Below are 15,675 nucleotides of genomic sequence, written 5' to 3'. Positions count from 1 at the left end.
ACATGCCAGAGGGTCTGAATGATGTGCTATTGGTGAGCTGCAAGGCTAGTGCTCAGCTTTCTAGGAGGTGGCTGAAGAGAAAACCTGATTCTGTACGACAGAAACCCTTATGGTTTAGGAAATTCATCTCAGTGTGGAGGGAATAGGGCCAACCCGTCTGCAGGTTTCCCTCAGCTGCAGCTTACAAGGGCAGTTCCTCATCGTCCTTTACACAGGGCATCTGGTCAAAGCAGAATCCCACAAAAGCAGCCCTTGAAAGTGGCCAGTGAGATGAGGCCCAGGACAGCTCTGAGATTTTACTGAGGACGGGGTAGTGGTTCTGGACTTCTGTCCCTCAGTGATACGTGACCCTTGTGCCTGGCCTTTCCATTAGGAATTTCTGGTGCCAGCTCAAGACTTCCTTTCCTCTCTTAGAAGGATGAGGGTGACGTGGATACCTTCAGAGTTTGCTTAGTGAAAATAATTCACCCATCAGGTTCTATATTGATGACTGTTACTGGTAACAGATGATTTCCAGCCCTTGACATGGCCGGCGGTGATGCCCCGCAGGGTGTCTGTGATCCATACTTCAGACAAGTAGAGAAAGGCTAGATTACATGGCTTTTGGTAGCCTTGGACACCTGTCCCACAGCCAGGCCTTTTATGGGTGTGAGCAGCAGCAAGCCTGAGATCCCCAAGCTCCTCGATGCTCCAGCTTCCAGGAAGATGGAGGAGCAGGTCCTGCCCTTGAGCCACCCAGAAAAAGGTGAATGCTGTAAAGGCTTCTGGGTGGCCAGAAGACTAAAAGACTAGATATTGACTTAACGAGATACCAGGTGGTCTAACTAACATGTAATTGAAGTCCCAGAAAATGGAGAGAGGCAGAAAAACATTTGAGGTAGGCATGACTGAAAATTTTTCAAATTTCCGATGGGGCAGGAGAAAAGTGGGATGCAGAACTCAAATTCTAGTAAAAAGACCAGACTTAACAGTTCAACAGACTGGAGGGACCCCAGAGGTCATGGCCCCCAGACAGTCTGTTAGCCCACAACTAAAACCATTCTCAAAGACAATTCTTCAGACAAAGATTGGACTATAAGACACAAAATTATACTGGTGAGAAGTGCTTCTTGACTCAAGTAGACTCATGAGGCTATGTGGGCAGCTCCTGTCTGGAGGTGAGATGAGAAAGCAGAGGGGAACAGGAGCTGGTTGAATGGACATGGGAAATAACAGGGTGGAGACAAGGAGTGTGCTGTCACTTTGTAGGGAGAGAAACTAGGGTCACATAACAATGGGTGTATAAGTTTTTGTATGAGAAACTGACCTGAATTCTAAACTTTCACTTAAAGCACACACAAAAGTTTTTTTTTTTTTCCTAATTTGATGAAACGTAAGCCCATAGATCCACAAAGTGAAGCAAACACCTAGCAGAATAAATACACAGAGAAACCACTTCAAGGCACATCATAATCAAATTAATGAAAACCAGTGATGAATAAAAATCTTTAAAACAGAAAAACAGGTGCATTACATGTTAGTTGCTGTTGAGTTGATTCCAACTCATGGTGACCCACTACGTGCAGAGTAGAGCTCTGTAGTGTTTTCAAGGCTGTGACCTTTTGGAAGCAGATTGCTAGGCCTGCCTTCCAACGCATCTCTGTGTGGGTTCAGACTACCACCCTTTCGGTTAGTAGTCAAGCACTTAATCATTTGCATCACCCGGGGACTCGACACATTACATACAGGTGAACAAAGATAAGGATGGCAACTGTCTTTATCTGAAACAATGCAAGCCAGATGACAATGGAACAACATCATTAGAGTGTTGAAAAATAAACTGGTCAACTTAAAATTCTCATCCAGAGAAAATATCCTTTAAAAATGAAGACAAAATAGGCTGTTTTTCAGACAAACAAAAACTGAGAGAATTTTCCAGCAGCCTTGCCCTGTGAAAAACGTTGAGAGGTTTTTCAGGCTGAAGGAAAGTTACAGCAGAGGGAAACTCAGATCTTTACCAAAGAACGAAGAGCACCAGAAATCATACGTGGTGAGCACAGAAGACTTTTCCCTCTTAAAATTTATTGAAAATAGGACTGACTTTTAAATAAAAAATAATGACGTTTTTAACATATGGAAAAGTAAATGCTATAACAACAGTAACACAAAGGATGTTGTGTAAGGATGGAAGCATACACTGCTGTAAAGTTCTTGTATGTGAAGTGGTACAGTATGAGGTAGGATATTATTTAAAGGTAGACTGTGATAAATTAAAGATGCTTTTTTTTTTTTATTGTAAGGCTTAGCCTAACTACGAAAAAAAGTATCACTAATCTGCTAGTAATATATATCTATATATATGTGTATATATATATATAGTTAGGTGCCATCGAGTTGGTTCCGACTCATAGCAATCCTATGTACAACAGAACGAAACACTACCAGGTCCTGCGCCATCCTCACAATCATTGTTACGCTTAAGCCCATTGTTGAAGCCACCGTGTCAATCCATCTCATTGAGGGCATTCCTCTTTTCTGCTGCCCCTGTACTTTACCAAGTATGATGTCCTTCTCCAGGGACTGGTCCCTCCTGGTAACATGTCAAAGTATGTGAGGTGTAGTCTCTCCCTCCTTGCTTCTAAGGAGCATTCTGGCTGTATTTCTCCCAAGACAGATTTGTTCGTTCATTTGGCAGTCCATGGTATATTCGATATTCTTCGCCAACACCATAATTCAAAGGCACCAGTTCTTCAGTCTTCCTTATTCATTGTCCAACTTTCACATGTATAGGAGACGATTGGTTTGGGTCAGGTGCACCTTAGTCTCCAAGGTAACATCTTTGCTTTTTAACACTTTAGAGAGGTCTTTTGCAACAGATTTGCCCAATGCAATGTGTCCTTTGATTTCTTGAGTGCTGCTTCCAGGGGCGTCGATTGTGGATCCAAGTAAAATGAAATCCTCGACAACTTCAGTGTTGCTTGTTGGTCCAGTTGTGAGGATTTTTGTTTGCTTTATGTTGAGGTGTAATCCATATTGAAGGGTGTGGTCTTTGATCTTCATTGAGTCCTCTTCACTTTCAGCAAGCAAGGTTGTGTCATCTGCATATCGCAGGCTGATAATGAGTCTTCCTCCAATTCTGATGCCCTGTTCTTCATATAGTCCAACTTCTTGGATTATTTGCTCAGCATACAGATTGAATGGATATGGTGAAAGGATACAACCCCGACACACACCTTTCCTGACTTTAAACCCATCAGTATCCACTTGTTCTATTTGAACAACTCCCTCTTGATCTGTGTACAGCTTCCTTAAGAGGACAATTAGGTGTTCTGGAATTCCCATTCTTTGTAATGTTATCCATAATTTGTTATGATCCACACAGTCGAATGCCTTTGCATAGTCAACAAAACACAGGTAAACATCTTTCTGGTATTCTCTGCTTTCAACCAGGATCCATCTGACATCAGCAATGATATCTCTGGTTCCATGTCCTCTTCTGAATCTGGCTTGAATTTCTGGCAGCTCCCTGTCGATGTACTGCTGCAGCTGCCTTTGAATGATCTTCAGCAAAATTTTACTTCTGTGTGATATTAATGATATTGCTCAATAATTTCCACATTCAGTGGAATCGTCTTTCTTTCGAATAGGCATAAATATGGATCCCTTCCAGTCAGTTGGGCAGGTAGCTATCTTCCAGATTTCTTGGCATAGAGAAATGAGCGATTCCAGGGCTGCATTTGTTTATTGAAACATCTCAGTTGGTATTGTCAGTTTCTGGAGCCTTGATTTTCACCAATGCCTTCAGTGCAGCTTGGGCCTCTTCCTCGTACCTTCAGTTCCTGATCATATGCTACCTCCTGAAATGGTTGAACATTGACTAATTCTTTTTGGTATAGTGACTCTGTGTATTCCTTTCATCTTCTTTTGATGCATCCTGTTGTTGTTAGGTGCCATCAAGTCGGTTCCAACTCATAGTGACCCTATGTACCACAGGACGAAACACTGCCCAGTCCCACGCCATCCTTACAATTGTTATGCTTGAGCCCATTGTTGCAGCCACTGTGTCAATCCATCTTGTTGAGGGTCTTCCTCTTTTCTGCTGACCCTGTACTTTACCAACCATGATGTCTTTCTCCAGGGACTGATCCCTCCTGACAACATGTCCAGAGTATGTAAGACGCAGTCTCGCTATCCTTGCTTCTAAGGTGCCTTCCTGTGTTGTTTAATATTTTCCCCGTAGAATCTTTCAGTATTGCAACACGGGGCTTGAATTTTTTCTTCAGTTCTTTCAGCTTGAGAAATGTCCAGCATGTTCTTCTGTTTTGGTTTTCTAACTCCAGGTCTTTGTACATTTCATTGTAGTACTTTACTTTGGCTTCTTGAGCCAGCCTTTGAAATCTTCTGTTCAGCTCTTTTACTTCATCATTTCCTCCATTTGCTATAGCTACTTGACATTCAAGAGCAAGTTTCAGAGTCTCTTCTGACATCCCTTTTGGTCTTTTCTTTCTTTCCTGTCTTCTTAATGACCTCTTGATTTCTTCATGTATGATGTCCTTGATGTCATTTCACAACTCCTCTGGTCTTCGGTCACCAGTGTTCAATGAGTCAAATCTATTCTTCAGATGGTCTCTAAATTCAGGTGGGATATACTCAAGGTCGTACTTTGGCTCTCGTGGAGTTCTAATTTTCTTCAGTTTCAACTTGAGCCTGCATATGAGCAATTGATGGTCTGTTCCACAGTCAGCCCCTGGCCTTGTTCTGACTGTTGGTATTGAGCTTGTCCATCGTCTCTTTCCACAGAAGTAGTTGATTTGATTCCATCTGGTGAGGTCCACATGGATAGTTGCCATTGATGTTGGTGAAAGAATGTATTTGCAATGAAGAAGTCGTTGGTCTTGCAAAATTCTATCATGCAATCTCTGAATCGTATCTATCACCAAGGACACATTTTCCAACTACTTATCCTTCTTGTTTCCAGCTTTCACATTCCAATCACCAGTAATTATCAATGCATCCTGATTGCATGTTCAATCAATTTCAAACTGCAGAAGTTGGTAAAAATCTTCAATTTCTTCATCTTTGGCCTTAGTGGTTGATGCGTGAATTTCAATAATAGTTGTATTAACTTGTCTTCCTTGTAGGTATATGGATATTATCCTATCACTGACAGTGTTGTACTTCAGGATAGATCTTGAAATGTTCTTTTCGATGATGAATGCAATGCCATTCCTCTTCAAGTTGTCATTCCCAGCATAGTAGACCATATGATTGTCTGATTCAAAATGACCAATAGCAGTTCATTTCAGCTCACTAATGCCTAGGATATCGATGTTTACACGTTCCATTTCATTTTTGACAATTTCCAATTTTCCTAGATTCATACTTCATACATTCCACACTCCAGTTTTTAATGAATATTTGCAGCTGTTCTCATTTTGAGTCCTGTCGCATCAGCAAATGAAACTCCCGATAGGTTGACGCCATCCACCTCATTAAGGTCGACTCTACTTTGAGGAGGCAGCTCTTAGTCGTCTTTTGGGTGCCTTCCAACCTGAGGGGCTCATCTTCCAGCGCTATATCAGACAGTGTTCTGCTGCTATTCATAAGATTTTCACTGGCTAACTTTTTTTTTAGTTGTGCTTTAAGTGAAAGTTCACATTTCAAGTTAGTTTCTCATACAAAAATTTATGCACATATCATGTGACCCTAGTAGCTCTCCCTATAATGTGACAGCACACTCCTGCTTTCCACCCTGTATTTCCCACGTCCATTCAACCAGCTTCTGCCCTTCCCTGCCTCCTCATCTCGCCTCTGGACAGGAGCTGCCCATTTAGTCTCGTGTAACTTTAACTATGAGTTGGAATCGACTCGATGGCACGGGTTTTTTTTTTTTTTTTTTTTATCTACTTTAGCTGAGAAGTACACACTTCACAAGTATCATTTTATGTCTTTTACTCCAGTTTATTCTTTGAACAGTTGGCTTCAGCAATGCTTTTAGTTTGGGGTTAACAGAGAGTCCAGGGGCCATGTCTTCTGGGGTCCCTCCAGTCTCAGTCACACCATTAAGTCTGGTCTTCTTTTTTTACTAGAATTTGAGTTCTGCATCCACTTTCCTCCTGGTCTGTCAGGGACTCTCTGTCGTGTTCCCTGTCCAGGTGGTCATTGGTGGTGGCCAGGCACCGTCTAGTTCTTCTGGTCTCAGGCTGATGGAGGCTTTGGTTTATGTGGCCCTTTCTCTCCCTTGGGCTAGTATTTTCCTTGTGTCTTTGGTGTTTTTCATTCTCCTTTGCTCCATGTGGGTTGGGACCAATTGCTGCATCTCAAATGGTTGCTTGCTAGCTTTTAAGACCCCAGTTGCCACTCACCAAATTGGGATGCAGAATATTTTCTTAATAAACTTTGTTATTCCAGTTGACCTAGATGTTCCCTGAAGCCATGGTCCCCAGACTCCTGCCCCTGCTACTCTGTCCCTTGAAGTGTTTGGTTGTATTCAGGAAACTTCTTAGTTTTTGGTTTAGTTTAGTTGTCCTGACTTCCCCTGTATTGTGTGTTGTCCTTCCCTTCACCTAAGATAATTCTTGTCTACTGTCTAGTTAGTGAATACCCTCTCCCTCTCTCCTCACCCTCATAACCATCAAAAAATGTTTTCTTCTGTGTTTAAACCTTTTCTTGAGTTCTTGTAATAGTGGTCTGATACAATATTTGTCCTTCTGTGATTGACTAATTTCATTCAGCATAATGTCTTCCAGATTCATCCATGTTATGAGATATTTTGCAGATTCATTGTTGTTCTTTACCGTTTTGTATTATTCCTTTGTGTGAATATACCATAATTTGTTTATCCATTCATCTGTTGATGGGCACCTAGGTTGTTTTATCTTTTTGCTATTGTGAACATCGGTGAGCATGTATCTATTCGTGGGAAGGCTCTTATTTCTCTAGGATATATTCCAAGGAGTGGGATTGCTGGATCATTTGGTACTTCTATGTCTAGCTTTTTAAGGAAGCGCCGAATCGATTTCCAAAGTGGTTGTGCCGTTTTACATTCCCACCAGCAGTGTATAAGTGTTCCAGTCTCTCCACAACCTTCCCAACATTTATTATTTGTGTTTTTTTGGATTAATGCTAGCCTTGTTGGGGTGAGATGGTATCTCATTGTAGTTTTGATTTGTGTTTCTCTAGTGGCTAATGATCGTGAGCATTTCCTCATGAATCTATTAGCCACCTGAATGTCTTCTTTGGTGAAGTGTCTGTTCATATCCTTTACCCATTTTTAAATTGGGTTATTTGTCTTTTTGTTGTTGAGGTTTTGCCATATCTTTTAGATTTTAGAGATTAGGTGTTGATCAGATTTGTCATAGTCAAATTTCTTTTCCCAGTCTGTAGGTTGTCTTTTTCTCTTCTGGTGAAATCTTTGGATGAGCTTAAGTGTTTGATTTTTAGGAGATCCCAGTTATCTAGTTTCTTTTCTGGCATTTGTGCATTGTTAGTAATGTTTTGTATACAGTTTTTGCCATGTATTAGGGCTCCTAGCATCCCCGTTATTCCTTCCATAATCTTTATCGTTTTAGATTTTATATTTAGGTCTTTGATCCATTTTGACTTAGTTTTTGTGCATGGTGTGAGGTATGAGTCTTGTTTCATTTTTTTGCAGGTGGATATCCGGGTATGCCAGCACCATTTTTTAAGAGACTGTCTTTTCCTCAGTTAACAGACTTTGGGCCTTTGTCAAATATCAGCTGCTCATAGGTGGATGAATTTATGTCTGGATTCTCAATTCTGTTCCATTGGTCTATGTATTTGTTTTTGTACCAGTACCAGGCTGTTTTGACTACTGCGATGGTATAATAGTTTCTAAAATCAGGTAGTGTGAAGCCTCCCACTTTGTTCTTCTCCTTCAGTAATGCTTTACTTATCTGGGACCCCTTCCGTTTGTCACTGGCTAATTCTTTTCAGAAGTAGGCCACCAAGTCCTTCTTCCTAGTCTTAGTCTGGAAGCTCAGCTGAAACCTGTCCACCATGGGTGGCCTTGCTGGTATTTTAATACTTCCAGTATCACAGCAACATGCAAGGCCCCCCTCCAGTATGACAAACTGACAGATGTGTGGGGGGTGCATGTATATATACAGAAAGAGAGAGAGAGATTGATTTATCTCGCAGAAATGGATCACATGGTTGTAGAGGCTAGCAAGTCCCAATTCCATGGGTCAGACATCAGGCTGGAGGCTTCTTCTGACTCACATAGATGGAGGAGCTGATGAACCCAAGATTGGCAGGTCAGGTGGTAGGCTGCTGGCTCAGACTGTGGAGGCTGATGAGTTCAATATGAGCAGGCAATATGGCATGCCGCTGGCTCAAGTCCTAAGAACCAGAGGTCAAATGATAACAAGCTGGATGTAGGACCCAGAGTGAGCAAAAGCCAGCAAGCTTTGCCAGAATGCCCATATATACTGGATGCAGGCCACACCCCCGAGGAAACCTCCCTTACAATGGATTGGCTGATGACATTAGATCACATCATGGAGGTGATTGCATTATATCACAAAATGGAGGGTAACTACATTATTACATAACTGCCAAACCACTGAGAATCATGGCCCAGCCAAGTTCACAAAAAACCTTAACCATCACAGTCCACCGCTTGTCAGCTTGGCTCATATCCTTAAGCCATACGCGATCTCTAAATAAAGACAATTACAAAAGTCAGACTTGCACCTAACATGATACAACTAGCATGCATACAACCAAAAATGGAATAACCCTATTCACATCTTATATTTTATAAATGATGGGATAAGAAAACAAAAATTATACACACACACATATAATAAACAAGGAAGAAAAATTCATAACAATTACAATCCTCATTTCTGCAACTGGTCACATGGTCATAACTTGTATCTAGAACTACCTTCTACCACCCATTCTGTTTACCCTCAGCAATCATGATTCTCTGCCTGATGGGGTGACCACAGCCTTCATTTCTGAAGGGTCTGGGCCATTAGTAGTCATGTTAGAATTGGGTTGCTGTAGTTTTCAATTGACTTTAATCACAGTGCATGATAGTACTAAGAGCTGTCCTAAGGGATCTCCTGTATCCCAGACATACTCTTCTTTACCTCCATTATGTAATATCAATTCAATTTCCCCTTGGTAATCAGGATCAATCACACCAGCCAATACGGTAACCCCCTTCTTTGCCTGTTGATCCAGAGATCTGAACCCAAAGTGGCCAAATGGCATTCTTAACTTCTAGTCAGTGTAATCGATGTTGTCTCCTTGTGGGAGGACTCCTCCCTTTGAAACTAAGACCTCTAGATCAGCAGAGTACTGGGCGGTGGGGACAGGAAGCAAAAATTTTGCAACTAGTTCACTAGGAGTAATAGTGAGTGGTGCCACTCCCATCTCCATCCCTTGATTCCTGGAACCGTGAATCCTGGCTATGGGAGAAGCAACACCATATATCGGACATGGTTTAGAGCATATATAGCCTTCTGGAGAACATTGTCTTAACCCTGCAAAGTGCTAGCACTGTAATTATGTCTTTAGAAGGCCATTCCATTGTTCTTTCAAGTCAGCTGCTCCAGGATGATGGGGAACATGGTAAGATGAGTGAATTCCATGAGCATGGGCTCATTGCTGCGCTTCATTTGCTGTGAAGGGAGTCCCTTGATCTGAGGCAATACCAGATCGCCTGCTGTGTGGGATACCATGATGGTAGATAAGGCATTCTGTAAGTCTGTGGGTGGCAGTTTTGGCAGAAACATTGCATGCAGGGAAGGCAAACCCGTATCCAGAGTTAAGTGTCTATCCCAGTAAGAGCAAAATGCTGCCCTTTCAGTGTTGGAAGTTATCTAATGTAATCAACCTGTCACCAGGTTTCTGGCTGATCACCTTAAGGAATGGTGCCACTTTAGGGATTTTTTTTTTTTTTTAATGCAGAATTTACTATGAAGCGCATCAGTTACTCAGATGCTGTGAATATTGCCTGTCTTAGGCTGGGTTCTCTAGAGAAGCAAAACCAGTAAAGCATATAAATGTATATAGAGAGATTTATATCAAGGAAACAGCTCACACGATTGTAGGGGTTGGAAGGTCCCAAGTCCTTAGATCAGGATAGAGGTCTTTCCCAAGTTACAGAGCCACAGAAGGTGGTGAACCCAAGATGAGCAAGTCAGAGAGGAGGGCTCCTGCTCACAGGCTGTGAATTTTGAGGAATTACAAGGTCGGCAGGCAAGACTGCAAAGTTTCTCCTGATTCATGTAGATGCAGGGGCTGGCGAACCCAAGATCAGCAGTTTGGGGAGCAGGACTCTTGTTCACAGCCCATGAAGATCGACGAATCCCAAGACGGACAGGTAAGCTGATAGCTTAAGTCCTGAGAACCAGAGGTCGGACGAGAGACAGCTGCTGGATCCAGAACAAGCCAACAAGCTTTGCCAGGCAAGCAGGACGGAAATAGGCAGCAGAAGGCAGAGAGATGAAGGCTGAGGGGGCAGTGAGCTGCCACAGGCCTCACCCCTGCCGGGCCACTCAGCAGATTCCATCATAGGGGTGATCACATATCAAACTTCAACAGAGAAGTGATCATAACATTATATAACTGCCAAAACACTGAGAATCATGGCTCAGCCAAGTTGACACACAATCTTAACCATTACATTGTCTTTAGGGTATTCATAAGAAAAGGCAAAGAGGAAAGGGACAAAAATCTGCCCCAAAAGGTTTAAGAGGGCTGATGAATTGACAAAAGAACTCTCAAGATCTGTTCTGGCTTTTGCACAGGCCAAACTGGTGAGTTGAATGGGGATGTGGAGGGAATGACCACTCCTGCATCCTTCAAGCCTTTCATGGTAGTAATCTCTGCAATCCCTACAGGAATGCAGTATTGCTTTTGGTTTACTATTTTCCTAGGTAGGGGCAGTTCTAATGGTTTCCACTTGGCTTTTCCTACCACAATAGCCTGTCATGGATTGAGTTGTGCCCTTCAAAAATGTGTCAACTTGGTTAGGCCATGATTTCCAGTATTGCGTGGTTGTCCTCCATTTAGTGATTGCAATCTTCCCATTTGTTATAAATCCTAATCTCTGCGGCTAATGAGTCAAGATTCAAGAGTCAAGATTAGATTATGTTAAAGAGGATAAGGGTGGGGTGTAACACCCTTACTAAGGTCACATCCCTGATCTGGTATAAAGGAAGTTTCCCGAGGGTGTGGCCTGCATCACCTTTTATCTTACAAGAAATAAAAGGAAAGGGAAGCCAGCAGAGAGTTGGGGACCTCATATCATCAAGAAAGCTGTGCCGGGAGGAGAGCACTTCTTTTGGACCCAGGATCCCAGTGCAGAGAATCTCCTAGTCCATGGGAAGATCGATGACAAGGACCTTCCTCCAGAGCCGAGAGAGAAAGCATTTCCCTGTAGCTCATGCCCTGAATTTGGACTTCTAGCCTAGTAGACTGTGAGAAAATAAATTCCTCTTTGTTAAAGCCAGCCACTTGTGGTATTTCTGTTATAGCGGCATTAGATGACTAAGACATAGGACTTACTCCACTAGTCAGGGATTGATTGTGGGAGTTCTGCCAGTTGCTGAGTATATCTATTCTACTTATGTATTCTATAACTGGGGAAATCACTATAGGATGGGTTCAAAGATCCACTGGACCGACTGTGAGATGAACCTGAGCTAATGTTCCATTAATAACCTGACCTCCATATGCCCCCATCCTGACTGGTGGGCCACAGTGATATTTGGGGTCTCCTGTTATTAGTTATTAGTTTCAGTTCAGAGCCAGTATCAAGTACCCCAGAAAATTCTGTTTACTTCCTTTTCCCCAGTAAACAGTCACTCTAGTAAAAGGCCATAGATCCCTTTGGGGAAGGCTGAGAGAAAGATAACAGTATAAATTTTTGACCCTTCCTCAAAGGGTCCCAGCCTCCCCTTCATTTAAGGGGCTGTGGGTCTGTAAACCGGCTCAAGCCTTGGAATTGATTGAGGGGCTGTGACTCTCTATTCTGGTGATTTGAGTTAGACTGCTGTTCACTTGACCTAGAATTCTTCTGCTTGTACAGATCAAGTAAATACTTAGATTTCCCATCTATTTTGCTCCTAGAGACACCATGACTAAGTAGCAAATGCCTTAAGTCTATACTAGTCAGACTATTCTGATTACTGCTTGAACCTCGCTGGCTATTATGGTAACCACACCCACCTTGTCTTTGTTGATTGAGTGCCACCACTTGGCCTCTACCACCACAGGATCCAATCAGCCCCATTGTAGCATCTTAATTCACTTAGGGCAGTTCCCACTGTCAAATCAGACTTAAAAAAATAGCTATCACAGCAGTCTTCAAGGATGCTGGGACTCCCTTCACAAATTTGTTCCTCACCATTGTGGTAAAAAGTGTGTTTTCTGGGTACAAATGTGTGGGTCTGCTGGGCTAACCAGATAAATGTACTCTAACATGCTAATTTCCCTAAGTCTTCAGATACCTTCTTCTACAGTATACCAAGGCAGACCTGGTACTTCAACTTGATTAGTGTAGCCCAACACGTAATCCATGCTTCAGTGAACCAACCAAATAAACAGATCCTTTCCTAACCTCTTGAACTGAAACATAGAATGATGAATCTGTGCTTAGCGTGCCCATATCAATAAACTCAGACTGATCCAACTTCATGTTCCTTGCACCATTATCCCACAGCCTTAATAGCCATTCCTGCACATATTCCCCAGGTTTCTGTTTGTACATATTAGCAAAGTCAAGCAGTTCTTTTGAAGTGTACCATACCTATTCCTGGGTCACTTTGTACTTCATCTTTTGGGGCTCACTGGGACTTAAGTCTAGTTATAGGTCTAGAAGCAAAAATAGAGGGTGGGGAGTGTTCTGAGAACATTTAGCAATGTCTTATAAGGCAAAAAAAAAAAAAAATTTTTTTTTTTTATAAGGCATCTGCTTTAGGCGATGCCCTGGGCAATGCCCCAGATGCCTCCCCAGGTGATGACTTGGATGCAGCCCCAGGTGATATCTCAAACAAAGGCTCTTCAGACACAGCTGGGTTAATCTCATCAAGTTGGGATGGAAGGGCTAATAGTTTTACTGGGGAAGGTCATTTAGCTGACAAAGATGGAGTGATTTCTTCAGATGTGAGTGAAAGGGCTGGTTCTATTGGCAGGAGTAATTCCATGGAATTTAGGCACTCAGTGTCCCCGGGTTCCTGACTATGTGACTGTGTGTTCCCATACCAAGTTTCAGGATCCCATTTCTTCCCAATCAATGCCCCGCTTTAGCTTCAGACACCATTTGAGGTTGGGAATTCTACTGGCATTGTAATTCACCCACTCTTTTTTTTTTTTTTTTTTATGATAAGACTCTCGGTTTGGGTTTTGGCGGTATCAGCTCTGTTACTAGAAGAAACAAGGCTTTCTTTCAAGGCAAGTGGTAACTTTGAGGTCATTTATGTGGCACTTGAGTTGTGACTCTGAAGCCCTGAGTTTGTTTCTTTCACCACTTTTTCTGGCAAAAGGAGGGCCGACCAACCATCTCCCTTATACTTTTCATTCTGACAAAATTGTAGAAAAGTATCAAACATATAATCACCCCAAGTCTTGTCTCTCACCAATACTTGATCTTTGGTGGGGATATTTTGTGTATTTCTATTGCCACCTTATGCCATAAATTCACAGCGCCCTCTTTAGTACTGGAAGCAGAATCATCAACAACTTTAAGACTAACCAGATTTGAGAACCAATTTAGAAAACTCATCCTTACGATTTTGTTTCTGTAGAACCACTCTTGGTGCCAAATGTCTTAGGCTGGGTTCTCAAGAGAAGCAAAAGCAGTGAAATATATATATACATATATATATATTTATAAAGAGAGAGAGATTTATCTCAAGAAAATGGCTCATGTGGTTGTAGAGGTTGTCAAGTCCCAAATCCTTCTTTGGGTCAGGCATCAGGCTGGAGGCTTTTACTGACTCATATAGCTGCAGGGGCTGATGAACCCAGGATCGGTCGTCAGACAGTAGGCTGTTGGCTCGCTGGTTGCAGAGGCTCACGAATCCAAGATCAGCAGGCAATACAGTAGGCCACTGGCTCAAGTCCTGAGACCAGAGGTCAGATGATGATGAGCCAGATACAAGATCCAGAGCAAACAAAAGCCAGCGAGCTTGGCAGAATGACCATATATAATGGATGCAGGCCACACCCCTGAGGAAACTCCCCTTACAACTGATTGGCTGATCACATTGTGGAGGTGATTACATTGTATCACAAAATGAAGGATAACTACATCATTACACAACTGCTAAGCCACATCATTATATAACTGCCAAACCACTGAGAATTACCGCCCAGCCAGGTTAATGCACAACCTTAACCATCATATTTCCAACACCACAGTTCAAATGTGTCAATTCTTTTTCTATTGCCCAGATTTTGCTTGCAATATGAGTAGCGTCCTCATGAAAAAGGAGAAGCTACACAGAGAGACAGCAGAAGATGGCCATGTGACTGTGGAGGTAGATGCAACTGAAAGAGAAGGAATGCCGAAGATTGCCAGGCGCTTCCAGAAGCTGGGAAGGAGGCATGGAACAGCTTCTCCCTCAGAGCCCTCAGAAGGAATCAATATGGCTAATATCCTGATTTGGACTTTGAGCTTCCCAACCTGTGAGACAGTAAATTTCTGTTCTCAAAATTTTCCCAGTTTGTGGTATTTAACAATAGCCCTAGGAAACTAAGACACTGGCAGAATTAGACAAATCCACAATAATAGTGGGAGATTTCAACACTTGTCTCTCAGTAAATGATAGAAAATTAGTAAAGATGCAGGTTTGAACTACATTATCACCCACCTTCACCTGACTGGCATTTATAGAGCTCTCCGCCCAACAATGGTGAAGTACACATCCTTTGGAAGTGCATGTAAAACATTTACTAAGTTAGACCATATGCTGGATCATGGACAAGTCTCAAGAAATTTAAAAGGATTGAAGCCACACAGAGTACATTCTCTAACCACAACACAACTCAAGGAGAAATCAGTAACAAAAAGGTTTGGAAAATTCAAAAAATATTTGAAGATTAACACACTTCCAAATAACCCATGATCAAAGAAGAAAGCACAAGGGAAATTAGAAAATATTTCAAGCTGAATGAAAATGAAAACATAGAAATTTGTGGGATGTAGCTAAAGCAGTACTTACAGAAATGTTTGTAGGCTTAAAAGTTAAGGCAATAAATAAGAGAGGTTTAAAAATCAATGATCTAAGCTTCCACCTTAAAAAACTTACAACCCAAAGTAAGTAGAAGGAGGAAATAGTTAATATAAGAGCAGAAATCAAATGTGATAGAATCAATAAAACCAAAAATTAATCTTTGAAAAAATTAGCCTGGTCTGATCAAGTAAAAAAGAGAGAAAACACAAGTGACCTGTATCAAGAATGAAAAGGATGCATCACTACAGATCCCACAAACAAATGCAGATAATAAGAGAATATTATTAACTACTTTAGGCCAATATTCCATAACTTAGATGAAATGGAAAAATTCTTTGAAAGACACAATTGCTATCAAAATGGACATGATAGGAAATACAATATATGAGTAGTCTCATATCTATTTTAGAAATTGAATCAGAAATTTTTTAAAAAGTTTCCCAGAAGGAAACTCCAGGCCCAGATGGCTTCACTAGTGAAA

Source organism: Elephas maximus, chromosome 2 (assembly GCF_024166365.1).
Source record: "Elephas maximus indicus isolate mEleMax1 chromosome 2, mEleMax1 primary haplotype, whole genome shotgun sequence".
Lineage (NCBI taxonomy): Eukaryota > Metazoa > Chordata > Mammalia > Proboscidea > Elephantidae > Elephas > Elephas maximus.
Note: the sequence above shows the minus strand (reverse complement) of the source record.